This window comes from Phyllobates terribilis, unplaced genomic scaffold, assembly GCF_046119375.1.
Source record: "Phyllobates terribilis strain yellow unplaced genomic scaffold, ASM4611937v1 Scaffold_11__3_contigs__length_659146591, whole genome shotgun sequence".
Lineage (NCBI taxonomy): Eukaryota > Metazoa > Chordata > Amphibia > Anura > Dendrobatidae > Phyllobates > Phyllobates terribilis.
In genome coordinates, this window is record NW_027362771.1 from 4,408,616 (window position 1) to 4,425,114 (window position 16,499).

The following is a 16,499-nucleotide window of genomic DNA, read 5'->3' on the forward strand; positions in this document are numbered from 1 at the left end:
GGTCAGTATAGATGGACTAATAGACCAAGTCCCACACACCGCTAGAAGCCCAAATATTTTTTCAGAGCTAGATGCAGAAAAAAATTATATTCAATTTGCAACCTGCTGGAGGTCAGTATAGAAGGACTAATAGAACAAGTCCCACACACTGCTAGAAGCCCAAATATTTTTTCAGAGCTAAATGAAGAAAAAAATTATTTTTAATTTGCAACCTGATGGAGGTCAGTATAGATGGACTAATAGACCAAGTCCCACACACTGCTAGAAGCCCAAATATTTTTTCAGAGCTAGATGCAGAAAAAAATTATTTTTAATTTGCAACCTGATGGAGGTCAGTATAGATGGACTAATAGAACAAGTCCCACACGCTGCTAGAAGCCCAAATATTTTTTCAGAGATAAATGAAGAAAAAAATTATTTTTAATTTGCAACCTGATGGAGGTCAGTATAGATGGACTAATAGACCAAGTCCCACACACTGCTAGAAGCCCAAATATTTTTTCAGAGCTAGATGCAGAAAAAAAATATTTTTAATTTGCAACCTGATGGAGGTCAGTATAGATGGACTAATAGACCAAGTCCCACACACCGCTAGAAGCCCAAATATTTTTTCAGAGCTAGATGCAGAAAATTTTTTTATTCAATTTGCAACCTGATGGAGGTCAGTATAGATGGACTAATAGACCAAGTCCCACACACTGCTAGAAGCCCAAATATTTTTTCAGAGCTAGATGCAGAAAAAAATTATTTTTAATTTGCAACCTGATGGAGGTCAGTATAGATGGACTAATAGACCAAGTCCCACACACTGCTAGAAGCCCAAATATTTTTTCAGAGCTAGATGCAGAAAAAAAATATTTTTAATTTGCAACCTGATGGAGGTCAGTATAGATGGACTAATAGACCAAGTCCCACACACCGCTAGAAGCCCAAATATTTTTTCAGAGCTAGATGCAGAAAATTGTTTTATTCAATTTGCAACCTGATGGAGGTCAGTATAGATGGACTAATAGACCAAGTCCCACACACTGCTAGAAGCCCAAATATTTTTTCAGAGCTAGATGCAGAAAAAAATTATTTTTAATTTGCAACCTGATGGAGGTCAGTATAGATGGACTAATAGACCAAGTCCCACACACTGCTAGAAGCCCAAATATTTTTTCAGAGCTAGATGCAGAAAAAAATTATTTTTAATTTGCAACCTGATGGAGGTCAGTATAGGTGGACTAATAGAACAAGTCCCACACGCTGCTAGAAGCCCAAATATTTTTTCAGAGATAAGTGAAGAAAAAAATTATTTTTAATTTGCAACCTGATGGAGGTCAGTGTAGATGGACTAATAGACCAAGTCCCACACACTGCTAGAAGCCCAAATATTTTTTCAGAGCTAGATGCAGAAAAAAATTATTTTTAATTTGCAACCTGATGGAGGTCAGTATAGATGGACTAATAGACCAAGTCACACACACCGCTAGAAGCCCAAATATTTTTTCAGAGCTAGATGCAGAAAAAAATTATATTCAATTTGCAACCTGCTGGAGGTCAGTATAGAAGGACTAATAGAACAAGTCCCACACACTGCTAGAAGCCCAAATATTTTTTCAGAGCTAAATGAAGAAAAAAATTATTTTTAATTTGCAACCTGATGGAGGTCAGTATAGATGGACTAATAGACCAAGTCCCACACACTGCTAGAAGCCCAAATATTTTTTCAGAGCTAGATGCAGAAAAAAATTATATTCAATTTGCAACCTGCTGGAGGTCAGTATAGAAGGACTAATAGAACAAGTCCCACACACTGCTAGAAGCCCAAATATTTTTTCAGAGCTAAATGAAGAAAAAAATTATTTTTAATTTGCAACCTGATGGAGGTCAGTATAGATGGACTAATAGACCAAGTCCCACACACTGCTAGAAGCCCAAATATTTTTTCAGAGCTAGATGCAGAAAAAAATTATATTCAGTTTGCAACCTGATGGAGGTCAGTATAGATGGACTAATAGAATGATGCTATGCCCAAAAGATTTTACATCACTAGGTGCAGTAAAAAAATTGGTATTCTATACACAGGTGGTATATCTTGCAACACAGATAGGCTACTCCACTGACTAACACACTCTGCAATAGGCCAAAAAGGATTAGCTTTGCTAGATTCAGCCAAATGCTGTGAAAAAAACTTGCACAGCACTGGCACAGACCTGCCTGGCAAAAACTGATAGGAACTGATGTAACCTAGTCCTGAAAAGGACTCCAATTACAATTAGTCTTTACTCCCACAATCTATCTATTTAAGAGCACAGACCTGCTTGATAAAAGTCGTAGGAAATGCTGTAACCTAGTCCTTAAAAGGACTGCAATCACAACTATTCCCTACTCCCAAGCTATCTGTATATTTGTGCGAAAATTGGCTTGAAATTAACGAGGTATAGCGCACACAGCAACAGCGGTGATGTCTAACACGCAGCTGCAGCAGTGAGAAAATGGTGGCGACGGGGAAAATGGCTTGGTCTTATAGGGCAAGGACATGTGACATACACTGCCAATCACACATGCCCTTGCTTGTGTGAAAAAAAGCACTTCGCTCCGTGTGTGCGCTGCTGATAGGCTGACAGATTGCACCTCCCCACTGCAAATGCGGGAAAGAGAAAAAAAAATGGAGATCTTCATTGTTCCTGCAGAGATCCATCCCCTGCCCCTCCCCCCGCCCCGCTGTACACTCAAACTGCGTATTAACATTAATTTTCATCATTACTGAGAAAAAATCCAGTTATGATTTTGGTGCACGAACAGTTATCGAACATAACCTCGAACAGCCGAATTTTTCTCAAATTGTTCGTGTTCGCCGACCGGCTCGAACACCGCCCAAAACAGCTCGAATTTGAGATTGGCGAACAGTTCGAGTAGAACAACGCTCATCTCTAAACAGGACGGTTTTCAGTGGCTAAAATCAATGAATAATATCATTGCACAAACAGTCATTTCTCTGCTTGGAAAGGTGGAATTCTGAAATTTGTTGCTTTTTCCTGCTCCTTTTAGCATGCTAAAGAAGATTCAAAGAGGGTGAGCAGCTATGTGTTTTCTGTTTGAGTTCAGCCATTACCTTTAACCAATTCTAGTATATGAGTAACAGGACGGTTTTCAATGGCTAAAATCAATGAATAATGTCAATACACAAACAGTCATTTCTTTGCTTTGAAAGGTGGAATTCTGAAATTTTTTGCTTTTTCCTCCTCTTTTTATCATGCTAAAGTAGATTCAAAGAGTGTGGCCTTCTATCTTTTTGTGTTCAGCCAATACCTTCAACCATTTCTGGCATATGAGTAACAGGACGTTTTTCAAGGGCTAATATCAATGCATAATGTCATTGCACAAACAGTCATTTCTTTGCTTTGAAAGGTGGAAATCTGAAATTTTTTGCTTTTTCCTGCTTTTTTATCATGCTAAAGAAGATTCTAAGAGGGTGGTCTGCTATCTGTTTGCGTTCAGCCAATACCTTTAACCATTTCTGGTATATGAGTAACAGGACGGTTTTCAATGGCTAAAATTAATGAATAATGTCATTGCACAAAGTCATTTCTCTGCTTGGAAAGGTGGAATTCTGATTTTTTTTTTTGCTTTTTCCTTCTCCTTTTGGCATGCTAAAGAAGATTCAAAGACGGTGAGCTACTATCTCTTTGTGTTCAGCCAATATCTTCAACCATTTCTGGTATATGAGTAACAGGACGTTTTTCAATGGCTAAAATCAATGAATAATGTCATTGCACAAACAGTCATTTCTCTGCTTGGAAAGGTGGAATTCTGAAATAATTTTGCTTTTTACTCAACCTTTTAGCATGCTAAAGAAGATTCAAAGAGGGTGAGTTGCTGTCTATTTGCGTTCAGCCAACACCTTGAACCATTTCTGGTTTATGAGTAACAGGATGTTTTTCAATGGCTAAAATCAATGAATAATATCATTGCGCAAACTGTCATTTCTCTGCTTTTAAAGGTGGAAATCTGAAATATTTAGTTTTTTTCTGCTACTTTTAGCAAGCTAAAGAAGATTCAAAGAGGGTGAGCTGCTATCTGTTTGCGTTCAGCCAATACCTTCAACCATTTCTGGTATATGTGTGACAGGACGGTTTTCGATGGCTAAAATCAATGAATGATGTCATTGCACAAACAGTCAATTCTCTGCTTGGAAAGCTGGAATTCTGAAATCTTTACCTTTTTCCTGCTCCATTTAGCATGCTAAAAAAGATTCAAAGAGGGTGAGCTGCTATCTGTTTGTGTTCAGCCAATACCTTCAACCATTTCTGGTATATGAGTAACAGGACGTTTTTCAATGGCTAAAATCAATGAATAATGTCATTGCACAAACAGTCATTCCTCTGCTTTGAAAGGTGGAATTCTGAAATTTTTTGTTTTTTCCTCCTCCTTTTAGCATGCTAAAGAAGATTCAAAGAGGGTGAACTGCTATCTGTTTACGTTAAGCCAATACCGTCAACCATTTCTGGTATATGATTAACAGGACGTTTTTCAATGGCTAAAATCAATGAATAATGTCATTGCACAAATAGTCATTCTCTGCTTGAAAAGGTGGAAATCTGAAATGTTTTTACTTTTTCCTGCTCCTATTAGCATGCTAAAGAAGACTCGAAGAGGGTGATCTGCTTTCTGTTAACGTTAAGCCAATACCTTCAACCATTTCTGGTATATGAGTAGCAGGGCGGTTTTCAATGTCTAAAATCATTGAATAATGTCATTGCACAAACAGTCTTTTATTTGCTTGGAAAGGTGGAATTCTGAAATTTTTTGCTTTTTCCTGCTCCTTTTACCATGCTAAAGAAGATGCAAAGAGGGTGAGCTTCTATCTGTTTGCGTTCAGCCAATAACTTCAACCATTTCTGGCATAAGAGTAACAGGATGGTTTTTAATGGCTAAAATGAATGAATAATGTCACAGCAAAACAGTCAATTCTCTGCTTGGAAAGGTGGAATTCTGAAATGTTTTGCTTTTCCCTGCTCCTTTTAGCATGCTAAGAAGATCCAAAGAGGGTGAGCTGCTATCTGTTTGCATTCAGCCAATACCTTCAACTATTTCTGCTATATGAGTAACAGGAGGGTTTTCAATGTCTAAAATCAATGAATGATGTCATTGCACAAACAGTCAATTCTCTGCTTGGAAAGCTGGAATTCTGAAATCTTTAAATTTTTCCTGCTCCTTTTAGCATGCTAAAAAAGATTCAAAGAGGGGGAGCTGCTATCTGTTTGCATTAAGCCAATACCTTCAACCATTTCTGGTATATGAGTAACATGACGGTTTTCAATGGCTAACATCAATGTATAATGTCATTGCACAAACAGTCATTTCTCTGCTTGGAAAGGTGGAATTCTGAAATGTTTTGCTCTTTCCTGCTACTTTTAGCATGCTAAAGAAGATTCAAAGATAGTGAGCTGCTGCCTGTTTAAGTTCAGCCAATACCTTCAACGAATTCTTGTATATGAGTAACAGGACGTTTTTCAATGGCTAAAATCAATGAATAATGTCATTGCACAAACAGTCATTTGTTTGCTTTGAAAGGTGGAATTCTGAAGTTTTGTGGCTTTTCCTCCTCCTTTTAGCATGCTAAAGAAGATTCAAAGAGGGTGAGTTGCTGTCTGTTTGTGTTCAGCCAATATCTTCAACCATTTCTGGTATATGAGGAACAGGATGTTCTTCAATGGCTAAAATCAATGAATAATGTCAATGCACAATCAGTCATTTCTCTGCTTGGAAAGGAGGAATTCTGAAATTTTTTGCTTTTTCCTGCTCCATTTAGCATGGTAAAGAAGATTCAAAGTGGGTGAGCTGCTATCTGTTTGAGTTCAGCCAATACCTTCAACCTATTCTGGTATATGAGTAACAGGACTTTTTTCAATAGCTTAAATCAATGAGTAATGTCATGGCACAGTCATTTCTTTGCTTTGAAAGGTGGAATTCTGAAATTTTTTGCATTTTCCTGCTCTTTTTATCATGCTAAAGAAGATTCAAAGACGGTGAGCTGCTATCAGTTTGCGTTCAGCCAATACCTTCAACCAGTTCTGGTATATGAGTAACATGACAATATTCAATGGCTAACATCAGGGAATTATGTCATTTCACAAACAGTCATTTCTCTGCTTGGAAAGGTGGAATTCTGATTTTTTTTGCTTTATCCTGCTCCTTTTAGCATGCTAAAGAAGATTCAAAGAGGCTGAGCTGCTGTCTGTTTGAGTTCAGGCAATAACTTCAACGAATTCTGGTATATGAGTAACAGGACGTTTTTCAATGGCTAAAATCAATGAATAATGTCATTGCACAAACAGTCATTTCTCTGCTTTTAAAGGTGGAAATCTGAAATTTTTTGTTTTTTCCTGCTTCTTTTAGCATGCTAAAGAAGATTCAAAACGGTGAGCTGCTATCTGTTTGCATTCAGCCAATAACTTAAAACCATTTCTGGTATATGAAAAAAATCACGGTATTCAATGGCTAAAATCAATGAATAAAGTCTTGCACAAACAGTGATTTCTCTGCTTGGATTGGAGGAGTTCTGAAATTTTGTGCTCTTTCCTGCTCCTTTTAGCATGCTAAAGAAGATTCAAATAGGGTGACCTACTATCTGGTTGCATTCAACCAATAACTTAAAACCATTTCTGGTATATGAGAAAAATGACAGTATTCAATAGCTAATTTGAATGAATAATGTCATTACACAAACATTCATTTCTCTGCTTGGAAAGGTGGAATTCTGAAATTTTTTAGTTTTTCCTCCTCCTTTTAGCGTGCTAAAGAAGATACAAAGAGGGTGAGCTGCTAACAGTTTGCGTTCAGCCAATACCTTCAACCATTTCTGGTATATGAGTAACAAGGCGGTTTTCAAAGGCTAAAATCAATGAATAATGTCAATACACAAACAGTCATTTCTTTGCTTTGAAAGGTGGAATTCTGAATTTTTTTACTTTTTCCTGCTCTTCTTATCATACTAAAGAAGATTCAAAGAGGGTGGCCTCCTATCTTTTTGTGCTCACCCTATACCTTCAACCATTTCTGGTGTATAAGTAACAGGACGTTTTTCAATGGCTAAAATCAATGAATAATGTCGTCGCACAAACAGTCATTCCTCTGCTTTGAATGGTAGAATTCTGTATTTTTTGGGTTTTTCCTCCTCCATTTAGCATTGCTAAAGAAGATTCCAAGAGGGTGAGCTGCTATCTGTTTGCGTTCAGCCAATACCTTCAACCATTTCTGGTATATGAGTAACAGGACGGTTTTCAGTGGCTAAAATCAATGAATAATGTCATTGCACAAACAGTCATTTCTCTGCTTGGAAGGGTGGAATTCTGAAAATTTTTGCTTTTTCCTGCTCCTTTTAGCATGCTAAAGAAGATTCCAAGAGGTTGAGCTGCTACCTATTTGATTTCAGCCAATACCTTCAACCAATTCTGGCATATGAGTAACAGGACGGTTTTCAATGGCTAAAATCAATGAATAATGTCATTGCACAAACAGTGATTTCTTTGCTTTGAAAGGTGGCATTCTGAAATTTTTTGCTTTTTCTGCCCTTTTTTATCATGCTAAAAAAAGATTCAAAGATGGTGGCCTGCTATCTTTTTGCGTTCAGCCAATACCTTTAACCATTTCTGGTATATGAGTAACAGGACGGTTTTCAATGGCTAAAATCAATGAATAATGTCATTGCACAAACAATCATTTCTCTGCTTGGAAAGGTGGAATTCTGAAATTTTTTGCTTTTTCCTGTTCCTTTTAGCATGCTAAAGAAGATTCAAAGAGGGTGAGCAGCTATCTGTTTGCGTTCAGCCAACACCTTCAACCATTTCTGGTATATGAGTAACAGGACGTTTTTCAATGGCTAAAATCAATGAATAATGTCATTGCACAAACAGTCATTTCTCTGCTTGGAAAGGTATAATTCTGAATTTTTTTGCTCTTTCCTGCTCATTTTATCATGCTAAAGAAGATTCAAAGAGGGTGAGCTGCTATCTATTTGCATTCAGCCAATACCTTCAACCATTTCTGGTATATGAGTAACAGGACTTTTTTCCATGGCTAAAATCAATGAATAATGTCATTGCACAAACAGTCATTTCTCTGCTTGGAAAGGTGGAATTCTGAAATTATTTTGCATTTTCCTGCTCCTTTTAGCATGCTAAAGAAGATTCAAAGAGGGTGAGTTTCTGTCTGTTTGCGTTCAGCCAATACCTTCAACCATTTCTGGTATATGAGTAACTGGATGGTTTTCAATGGCTAAAATCAATGAATAATGTCATTGCACAAACATTCATTTCTCAGCTTGTAAAAGTGGAAATCTGAAATATTTTATTTTTTCCTGCTACTTCTAGCATGCTAAAGAAGATTCAGAGAGGGTGAGCTGCTATCTATTTGCATTCAGCCAATACCTTCAACCATTTCTGGTATATGAGTAACAGGATGGTTTTCAATGGCTAAAATCAATGAATAATGTCATTGCACAAACAGTCATTTCTCTGCTTGGAAAGGTGGAATTCTGAATTTTTTTTGCTTTTTCTGCTCCTTTTAGCATGCTAAAGAAGATTTAAAGAGGGTGAGCTGCTATCTGTTTGCGTTCAGCCAATACCATAAAATATTTCTGTTATATGAGTAACAGCACGTTTTTCTATTGCTAAAATCAATGAATAATGTCATTGCACAAATAATAATTTCTCTGCTTGGAAAGGTGGAAATCTGAATTTTTTTGCTTTTTCCTGCTCCTTTTAGCATGCTAAAGATGATTCAAAGCGGGTGAGCTGCTATATGTTTGCATTCAGCCAATACCTTAAAACCATTTCTGGTTAATGAGAAAAATGACGGTATTCAATGTCTAAATTGAATGAATAAAGTCATTGCACAAACACTCATTCCTGTGCTTTGAATGGTGGAATTCTGAATTTTTTGGGTTTTTCCTGCTCCTTTTAGCATGCTAAAGAAGATTCAAAGAGAGTGAGCTGCTATCAGTTTGCGTTCAGCCAATATCTTCAACCATTTCTGGTATATGAGTAACAGGACGGTTTTCAATGGCTAAAATCAATGAATAATGTCAATGCACAAACATTCATTTCTCTGCTTGGAAAGGTCGAATTCTGAAATTTCTTGCTTTTTACTGCTCATTTTAGCATGCTAAAGAAGATCCAAAGAGGTTGAGCTGCTACCTAATTGATTTCAGCCAATACATTCAACCAATTCTGGTATATGAGTAACAGGACAGTTCTCAATGGCTAAAATCAATGAATAATTTCATTGCACAAACAGTCATTTCTCTGCTTAAAAAGTTGGAATTCTGAATTTTTTGGGTTTTTCCTGCTCTTTTTATCATGCTAAAGAAGATTCAAAGAGGGTGGCATCCTATCTTTTTGTGTTCAGCCAATACCTTCAAACATTTCTGTTATATGAGTAACAGAACGTTTTTCAATGGCAAAAATCAATGAATAATGTAATTGCACAAACATTCATTACTCTGCTTTGAATGGTGGAATTCTGAAATTTTTTGGTTTTTCCTCCTCCTTTTAGCATGCTAAAGAAGATTCAAAGAGGGTGAGCTGCTATCATTTTGCGTTCAGCTAATACCTTCAACCATTTCTGGTATATGAGTAACAGGATGTTTTTCAATGGCTAAAATCAATGAATGATGTCAATGCACAAACAGTAATTTCTCTGCTTGGAAAGGAGGAATTCTGAAATTTTTTGCTTTTTCCTGCTCCTTTTAGCATGCTAAAGAAGATTCAAAGAGGGTGAGCTGCTATCTGTTTGCGTTCAGCCAATACCTTGTACCATTTCTGGTATATGAGTAACAGGATGTTTTTCAATGTCTAAAATCAATGAATAATATCATTGCACAAACCGTCATTTCTCTGCTTTTAAAGGTGGAAATCTGAAATATTTTGATTTTTCCTGCTGCTTTTAGCATGCTAAATAAGATTCAAAGAGGGTGAGCTGCTATCTGTTTGCATTCAGCCAATACCTTCAACCATTTCTGGTATATGAGTGACAGGACGGTTTTCAATGATTAAAATCAATGAATAATGTCATTGCACAAAAAGTGATTTCTCTGCTTGGAAAGGCGGAATTCTGAATTTTTTTGCTTTTTCCTGCTCCTTTTAGCATGCTAAAGAAGACTCAAAAAGGGTGAGCAGCTATCTGTTTGCATTCAGCCAATAAGTTAAAACCATTTCTGGTATATGAGAAAAATGACGGTATTCAATATCTAAATTGAATGTATAATGTCATTACACAAACAGTCATTTCTCTGCTTGGAAAGGTGGATTTCTGAAATTTTTTTTCTATTTCCTGCTCCTTTTATCATGCTAAAAAAGATTTAAAGAGAGTGAGCTGCTATCTGTTTGTGTTCAGCCAATACCTTCAACCATTTCTGGTATATGAGTAACAGAAATGATTTCAATGGCTAACATTAATGAATAATGTCAATGCAAACAGTGATTTCTCTGCTTGGAAAGGTGGAATTCTGAATTTTTTTGCTTTTTCCTGCTCCTTTTAGCATGCTAAAGAAGATTCAAAGAGGGTGAGCTGCTGTCCGTTTGAGTTCAGCCAATACCATCAACCAATTCTGGTATATGAGTAACAGGACATTTTTCAATGGCTAAAATCAATGAATAATGTCATTGCACAAACAGTCATTTCTTTGCTTTGAAAGGTGGAATTCTGAAATTTTGTGGTTTTCCCTCCTCCTTTTAGCATGCTAAAAAAGATTCAAAGAGGGTGAGCTGCTATCAGTTTGCAGTCAGCCAATACCTTCAACCATTTCTGGTATATGAGTAGCAGGACGGTTTTCAATAGCTAAAATCAATGAATATTGTCAATGCACAAACAGTCATTTTTCTGCTTGGAAAGGAGGAATTCTGAAATTTTTTGCTTTTTCCTTCTCCTTTTGGCATGCTAAAGAAGGTTCAAAGAGGGTGAGTTGCTGTCTGTTTGTGTTCAGCCAATACCTTCAACCATTTCTGGTATATGATTAACAGGATGTTTTTCAATGGCTAAAATCAATGAATAATTGCAATGCACAAACAGTCATTTGTCTGCTTGAAAAGTAGGAATTCTGAATTTTTTTGCTTTTTCCTGCTCCTTTTAGCATGCTAAAGTAGATTCAAAGAGGGTGAGCTGCTATCTGTTTGCATTCAGCCAATAAGTTAAAACCATTTCTGGTATATGAGAAAAATGACGGTATTCAAAGGCTAAATTGAATGAATAATGTCACTACACAAACAGTAATTTCTCTGCTTGTAAAGGTGGATTTCTGAATTTTTTTGCTTTTTCCTGCTCCTTTTAGCATGCTAAAAAAGATTCAAAGAGGGTGAGCTGCTATCTGTTTGTGTTCAGCCAATACCTTCAAACATTTCTGGTATATGAGTAACAGGACGTTTTTCAATGGCTAAAATCAATGAATAATGTCAATGCACAAACAGTCATTTCTGTGCTTGGAAACGTGGAATTCTGAAATTTTTTTCTTTTTCCTGCTCCTTTTAGCATGCTAAAGAAGATTCAAAGAGGGTGATCTGCTGTCTGTTTGAGTTCAGCCAATACCTTCAACCAATTCTGGTACATGAGTAACAGGACGGTTTTCAATGGCTAAAATCAATGAATAATGTCATTGCACAAACAGTCATTTCTCTGCTTGGAAAGGTGGAAATCTGAAAATTTTTGCTTTTTCCTGCTCCTTTTAGCATGCTAAAGAAGATTCTAAGAGGGTGAGCTGCTATCTGTTTGCGTTCAGCCAATACCTTCAACCATTTCTGGTATGTGAGTAACAGGACATTTTTCAATGGCTAAAATCAATGAATAATGTCATTGCACAAACAGTCATTTCTCTGCTTGAAAAGGTGGAAATCTGAAATTTTTTGCTTTTTCCTGCTCCTTTTAGCATGCTAAAGAAGATTCAAAGAGGGTGAGCTGCTATCAGTATGCGTTCAGCCAATACCTTCAACCATTTCTGGTATATGAGTAACAGGACGGTTTTCAATGGCTAAAATCAATGAATAATGTCAATGCACAAACAGTCATTTCTCTGCTTGGAAAGGTGGAATTCTGAAATTTTTTGCTTTTTCCTGCTCCTTTTAGCATGCTAAAGAAGATTCCAAGAGGTTGAGCTGCTACCTATTTCATTTCAGCCAATACCTTCAACCAATTCTGGCATATGAGTAACAGCACGGTTTTGAATGGCTAAAATCAATGAATAATGTCATTGCACAAACAGTCATTTCTTTGCTTTGAAAGGTGGAATTCTGAAATTTTTTGCTTTTTCTGCTCTTTTTTATCATGCTAAAAAAAGATTCAAAGATGGTGGCCTGCTATCTTTTTGCGTTCAGCCAATACCTTTAACCATTTCTGGTATATGAGTAACAGGACGGTTTTCAATGGCTAAAATCAATGAATAATGTCATTGCACAAACAAGCATTTCTCTGCTTGGAAAGGTGGAATTCTGAAATTTTTTGCTTTTTCCTGTTCCTTTTAGCATGCTAAAGAAGATTCAAAGAGGGTGAGCAGCTATCTGTATGCGTTCAGCCAACACCTTCAACCATTTCTGGTATATGAGTAACAGGACGTTTTTCAATGGCTAAAATCAATGAATAATGTCATTGCACAAACAGTCATTTCTCTGCTTGGAAAGGTATAATTCTGAAATTTTTTGCTCTTTCCTGCTCCTTTTAGCATGCTAAAGAAGATTCAAAGAGGGTGAGCTGCTATCTATTTGCGTTCAGCCAATACCTTCAACCATTTCTGGTATATGAGTAACAGGACGTTTTTCCATGGCTAAAATCAATGAATAATGTCATTGCACAAACAGTCATTTCTCTGCTTTTAAAAGTGGAAATCTGAAATATTTTGTTTTTTCCTGCTACTTCTAGCATGCTAAAGAAGATTCAGAGAGGGTGAGCTGCTATCTATTTACATTCAGCCAATACCTTCAACCATTTCTGGTATATGAGTAACAGGACGTTTTTCAATGGCTAAAATCAATGAATAATGTCATTGCACAAACAGTTATTTCTCTGCTTGGAAAGGTGGAATTCTGAATTTTTTTTGCTTTTTCTGCTCCTTTTAGCATGCTAAAGAAGATTTAAAGAGGGTGAGCTGCTATCTGTTTGCGTTCAGCCAATACCTTAAAACATTTCTGGTATATGAGTAACAGCACGTTTTTCTATTGCTAAAATCAATGAATAATGTCATTGCACAAATAATAATTTCTCTGCTTGGAAAGGTGGAAATCTGAATTTTTTTGCTTTTTCCTGCTCCTTTTAGCATGCTAAAGATGATTCAAAGTGGGTGAGCTGCTATATGTTTGCATTCAGCCAATACCTTAAAACCATTTCTGGTTAATGAGAAAAATGACGGTATTCAATTTCTAAATTGAATGAATAAAGTCATTGCACAAACACTCATTCCTGTGCTTTGAATGGTGGAATTCTGAATTTTTTGGGTTTTTCCTGCTCCTTTTAGCATGCTAAAGAAGATTCAAAGAGGGTGAGCTGCTATAAGTTTGCGTTCAGCCAATACCTACAACCATTTCTGGTATATGAGTAACAGGACGGTTTTCGATGGCTAAAATCAATGAATAATGTCAATGCACAAACATTCATTTCTCTGCTTGGAAAGGTGGAATTCTGAAATTTCTTGCTTTTTACTGCTCATTTTAGCATGCTAAAGAAGATTCAAAGAGGTTGAGCTGCTACCTAATTGATTTCAGCCAATACCTTCAACCAATTCTGGTATATGAGTAACAGGACAGTTCTCAATGGCTAAAATCAATGAATAATTTCATTGCACAAACAGTCATTTCTCTGCTTAAAAAGTTGGAATTCTGAATTTTTTGGGTTTTTCCTGCTCTTTTTATCATGCTAATGAAGATTCAAAGAGGGTGGCATCCTATCTTTTTGTGTTCAGCCAATACCTTCAAACATTTCTGTTATATGAGTAACAGAACGTTTTTCAATGGCAAAAATCAATGAATAATGTAATTTCACAAACATTCATTACTCTGCTTTGAATGGTGGAATTCTGAAATTTTTGGGTTTTTCCTCCTCCTTTTAGCATGCTAAAGAAGATTCAAAGAGGGTGAGCTGCTATCATTTTGCGTTCAGCTAATACCTTCAACCATTTCTGGTATATGAGTAACAGGATGTTTTTCAATGGCTAAAATCAATGAATGATGTCAATGCACAAACAGTAATTTCTCTGCTTGGAAAGGAGGAATTCTGAAATTTTTTGCTTTTTCCTGCTCCTTTTAGCATGCTAAAGAAGATTCAAAGAGGGTGAGCTGCTATCTGTTTGTGTTCAGCCAATACCTTGTACCATTTCTGGTATATGAGTAACAGGATGTTTTTCAATGTCTAAAATCAATGAATAATATCATTGCACAAACCGTCATTTCTCTGCTTTTAAAGGTGGAAATCTGAAATATTTTGATTTTTCCTGCTCCTTTTAGCATGCTAAATAAGATTCAAAGAGGGTGAGCTGCTATCTGTTTGCATTCAGCCAATACCTTCAACCATTTCTGGTATATGAGTGACAGGACGGTTTTCAATGATTAAAATCAATGAATAATGTCATTGCACAAAAAGTGATTTCTCTGCTTGGAAAGGCGGAATTCTGAATTTTTTTGCTTTTTCCTGCTCCTTTTAGCATGCTAAAGAAGACTCAAAAGGGTGAGCAGCTATCTATTTGCATTCAGCCAATAAGTTAAAACCATTTCTGGTATATGAGAAAAATGACGGTATTCAATGGCTAAATTGAATGAATAATGTCATTACACAAACAGTCATTTCTCTGCTTGGAAAGGTGGATTTCTGAAATTTTTTGCTATTTCCTGCTCCTTTTATCATGCTAAAAAAGATTTAAAGAGAGTGAGCTGCTATCTGTTTGTTTTCAGCCAATACCTTCAACCATTTCTGGTATATGAGTAACAAAAATGATTTCAATGGCTAACATTAATGAATAATGTCAATGCAAACAGTGATTTCTCTGCTTGGAAAGGTGGAATTCTGAATTTTTTTTGCTTTTTCCTGCTCCTTTTAGCATGCTAAAGAAGATTCAATGAGGGTGAGCTGCTGTCCGTTTGAGTTCAGCCAATACCATCAACCAATTCTGGTATATGAGTAACAGGACATTTTTCAATGGCTAAAATCAATGAATAATGTCATTGCACAAACAGTCATTTCTTTGCTTTGAAAGGTGGAATTCTGAAATTTTGTGGTTTTCCCTCCTCCTTTTAGCTTGCTAAAAAAGATTCAAAGAGGGTGAGCTGCTATCAGTTTGCAGTCAGCCAATACCTTCAACCATTTCTGGTATATGAGTAGCAGGACGGTTTTCAATGGCTAAAATCAATGAATATTGTCAATGCACAAACAGTCATTTTTCTGCTTGGAAAGGAGGAATTCTGAAATTTTTTGCTTTTTCCTTCGCCTTTTGGCATGCTAAAGAAGGTTCAAAGAGGGTGAGTTGCTGTCTGTTTGTGTTCAGCCAATACCTTCAACCATTTCTGGTATATGAGTAACAGGATGTTTTTCAATGGCTAAAATCAATGAATAATTGCAATGCACAAACAGTCATTTCTCTGCTTGAAAAGTAGGAATTCTGAATTTTTTTGCTTTTTCCTGCTCCTTTTAGCATGCTAAAGTAGATTCAAAGAGGGTGAGCTGCTATCTGTTTGCATTCAGCCAATAAGTTAAAACTATTTCTGGTATATGAGAAAAATGATGGTATTCAATGGCTAAATTGAATGAATAATGTCATTACACAAAAAGTAATTTCTCTGCTTGTAAAGGTGGATTTCTGAAATTTTTTGCTTTTTCCTGCTCCTTTTAGCATGCTAAAAAAGATTCAAAGAGGGTGAGCTGCTATCTGTTTGTGTTCAGCCAATACCTTCAACCATTTCTGGTATATGAGTAACAGGACGTTTTTCAATGGCTAAAATCAATGAATAATGTCAATGCACAAACAGTCATTTCTGTGCTTGGAAACGTGGAATTCTTAAATTTTTTTCTTTTTCCTGCTCCTTTTAGCATGCTAAAGAAGATTCAAAGAGGGTGATCTGCTGTCTGTTTGAGTTCAGCCAATATCTTCAACCTTTTCTGGTATATGAGTAACAGGACGTTTTTCAATAGCTAAAATCAATGAATAATGTCATTGCACAAACAGTCATATCTTTGCTTTGAAAGGTGGAATTCTGAAATTTTTTGCATTTTTCTGCTCTTTTTATCATGCTAAAGAGCATTCAAAGAGGGTGGCCTGCTATCTTTTTGTGTTCAGCCAATACCTTCAACCATTTCTGGTATATGAGTAGCAGGATGGTTTTCAATGGCTAAAATCTTTGAATAATGTCAATGCACAAACAGATATTTCTCTGCTTGCAAAGGAGGAATTCTGAAATTTTTTACTTTTTCCTGCTCCTTTTAGCATGCTAAAGAAGATTCAAAGAGGGTGAGTTGCGGTCTGTTTGTGTTCAGCCAATACC